The sequence below is a fragment of the Amblyomma maculatum genome, chromosome 7, assembly GCF_055883805.1.
Source record: "Amblyomma maculatum isolate TAMU_Amacu chromosome 7, ASM5588380v1, whole genome shotgun sequence".
Classification (NCBI taxonomy): domain Eukaryota; kingdom Metazoa; phylum Arthropoda; class Arachnida; order Ixodida; family Ixodidae; genus Amblyomma; species Amblyomma maculatum.
This window is the reverse complement of record NC_139350.1, coordinates 10284870-10288476: the sequence shown is the minus strand read 5'-3', so window position 1 is coordinate 10288476 and position 3607 is coordinate 10284870. Positions and strand designations below refer to the sequence as shown.

Below are 3607 nucleotides of genomic sequence, written 5' to 3'. Positions count from 1 at the left end.
ATATGCTTACCAGAAGCAGAACCTGCGGCTCGGGAATTATGGCTACATCTGTACATCGTTTTTAATTCTTTGCCAGAGGCAGCAAATTGGGCCAATGTTCACAGACCTGAAACATGTGAAACTTGACAGCAAAACAAGGTCCTAGCACAAACTAGTGACATCAAAAGTTGTAGGTTCAAGCCAACAAATCAGATTTCTATGATTTCCTGGAAGCTCAATATATCACCAGGCCAGCGCAGATTCACTACTTAAGGTGGGATCTCATGTCATCAAAGACAAACAAGGCAAGTAGTTTTTGAGTTTGAGGCATATCATCCTCCTTTTGCACCTCTCATCTTTACAGCCATATGTAAAGTAGGTTGTGTGATTTCATGCGGCGGCAGTGTCTGTTGACAGGCCTGAAACATGTCAATAAAACAAGGTCATTTCACTCACTGGGATCATCAAAAACAAGGTTCAAGTAAACAGCTCCGATTTTCTACGCTTCCCTCAAACTTGAAAGAACAATTGCCTTGCGGATGTGCTTAAGCAAGTCCCACAGAAGCAGTGACACCAGTTCATGAAGCACTAGCAGTGTGAAAGCCAAGCCCTTTCTCTGAATGTACGCCCTAATGTGAAGCAAATCCTTTTCTCAACACTCATCTTCAGATTCGTTACACAAATCCCACCAGCTCGAACAATATGAAATTCCTTGTTCTCAAAACATATTTGGTGGTTGTTGACCGTGATCCTGTGCCGCAACATAAACTTCCGTAGTAACAGAAGTTTTTTATAGTTACAAAAAACGGTATCCTCACATCACCTTAAATTGAGCGCTTCGCAGGTATAACGCTCAAAAGCATGCATGAAAGCCGAAAGCCTGAGTGCCGCATTCTGGTACGCAACTGGCACTAATTAGTAATAAATATTTAGCTAATTAGTCATTAGATATTTGATTAGGTACTTCGTGATTAAGCCAGCAAACTATTCATTTAAGTATTCAGGTAATTGATTATTAATTAGTTGATGAATTACTTATTAGTCTCCAGTCAGTAATTAATTATTAATTGGTATTTGATTGGCATATGGCCATATAAGGCAAGTATGCACCCGTATTGTGATGGTGTTCTGTGATTGGTCGATACCTCTAAAAACACATCTCGCCTCGGCCAATCAGAGCCCCCACAAAAGCGGGACACACTTTGTCCACGAAAGCATGAGCCATTAATAAGCGTGTTTCAGTTGGGCATGACTGAACTACAGTTATCAGGACCATTGTAGTCAGGGGCGGATGCGATAATGTTCAGAATCAGCGAAAATCAAAACTAAAAGTTGCTGTGTTACGGGCTCAATGCTTACTGAAGGTCCTATTTGCCTAGAGCACGCCTCGACCTGAAGTCCCAATCGAGCATGGGCAGTTATCTTGCTGTCCGTAAAACAATGCAGCAGCTTCAAATTTTTTTCTTACTTCCGCAGATCATACTTCCAATGGTGCTGATAAGCATATTCATGGCTGTATTTGCCTCCCGCATGCATTTACGATTTAAAAGGCGAACATGCATCAATCAGTACATGAAATTTCTTCTTTGTTCCGCAGAGCACCTGGCCAGCGCTTTTTCTACGCCTATGCTCAAGGCTGTATGTGCTTACCGCATGTTTTGAAGCTATAACGAATGAAGATGTGTTGGTACATGAAAACGGAACACTCACCTGAATCAGCAGGCGGTCTTCCAAAGCAAAGTGACCGAATTCTCCGATTAGAAGGCTTGCGCGCAGCTCTTCTGCGTGCCCTAAAATTTGAACACTTTTCTTAACTCATCGTAAGACACTAAGCAAATTCCCTGCGTTCAACTTTGCTTCACGCCATACAGCTCTTCACAATTAAACGAAGGAGCGGGCACACAAGGAGCTTGCAATTTAATGTTTCCAATGTATCTTACAGAGAGAGAGAGAGAGAGAGAGAGAGAGAGAGAGGTGTTAACAAGATAACCATGCGGGCGGAATCAACTCCGCGCTAAACAGGTGCGGTTGAGGGAGGTTCACATGGGCACATACGCAAGTACACAGGGCTACATCCTTGCGATCCCTGAAGGGATACACCAATGCGAATGACACGTTCATGCAACGTAGAATGTTCTGCTTGCGAACTCCATTGATATCCAGGGGCACAGAAATACACTCAGTGTAAGAAAGCTTCTGTAAATACCGCTATGAACCACGTGCTAGCCACACTAGAGTAGACTGGGAAGCTGGCGCCATAACCGCGCGAAGAAAGAGCGGACCTGGCCGATACCGTCGCTCACAGTACGTACATGACGGCAGCGACAACTCCAGTGCGAGAGACAGTCAGCCGAGATATTCCAACGAGTAACGTAATGGCTTTCACACTTGAGCATTCGGCGGAAAAAGTGAGCGAAATCTGCTGCCACGGCAGAGAATCCGCCGGAAACTCGGCGGGAAGCCAATTCGGTCCGTGACGGATTTTGCCGCCGGATTTTTTCCGCCGAATTGCATCAGCCCATAGGAGGGCGAGGAAGTTCAGTCGGCGCGGCCCGCGGCGTCGACCGGTAGCATCCATCAGGGGCTAACATGGCAACAGCGCACTCGCAATCGACAATCGGCTCACAATAAGTGCCTGCCACAGCCGAAATACTTTCAACGCCGTGACACCCTGAAGCTATAATAGGAATTGCGTCACGCCGAACACAAAAGCAACGTGTTGAAAGATGACATTTGGAATAAGATCGATGCTGTCCTTGGTATGAGCAGCAAGCATGCCCCTTTTGTTTACGATGCCTGCAAATAGCAATGTTGAAGCTCTTGTTGCCGCACTACGTGGGTCAGATGTGCCATAATGTAGAGGAGAGTTGAATGATAATGCGTTTGCCCTTCGGCACTTAGCATAGTTGTATGCCTTTGGTGCCGTAAGTAGCTGCAGTCGAGCGGTCAAGTTACTCCGTGTTCAGACTACAGTCGCATCCGTCGTAAGTATCGTATTTATCGCAGTGCGCATAGCTACTGGAACTCTTATTTACGTAGCATACGACCGCGCATGTTCACACTAGCACGTTCGGTAAGATACGTTCTTTACGATCGGTAGATCACCGCTCTGGACCTACTGGGTCATGCATTTCGCGACATGACGCCGGTTAGCAAGCGGCTGGTAGCGGAGGTCCGGGCTCTTTAAGCTCAAAATGAGCTTATCATCGTCTGCGCACTCAACCTACGCAGATAGACTAATAACAGAAGAATTTGGGGTTGTCAAATCTTCGATAGCGCATGCCTGTCCGCACATGGTGCGACAGTGGCACGCCAGCTTCCGTCCTCGCACCTCCTCAATAGGAACACGTCTGATGCCGCCACCCCTGAACACTCGGTGAAAGGAGTAAGGCGGAAGTTTTTTAACAGCCCCCGCGCGCACGTAGTTCAGGCATGTGGTCAGCCTGCATTCCTGCTTGCAATATCCAGTTTATAAGTGCCCCGAAGCGATCTTGGAGACGGACTGGGGCGATGAATCAAAATGTCGAACTACTGACTACAAACAATGACCAGGGGCGCGCTTGCGTTCCGTTTCGGATTCTGTTACAATTAATTAAAACCTTCGTTAATGGTGCTTAGGCTACGACAA

The 3607-nt window shown here is 46.4% G+C and overlaps 1 long non-coding RNA gene across 1 annotated transcript; it reads right to left on the bottom strand.

Moving 5' to 3' along the window:
* Window positions 1-284: 284 nt before the first annotated feature.
* LOC146182708 (uncharacterized) lies at window positions 285-2402 on the bottom strand. The gene is made up of 3 exons (XR_014708381.1): window positions 2292-2402; window positions 1690-1769; window positions 285-398 (listed from the first exon to the last, which is right to left on the bottom strand). It is a non-coding gene; the product is annotated as an uncharacterized LOC146182708 (long non-coding RNA).
* Window positions 2403-3607: the final 1205 nt, after the last annotated feature.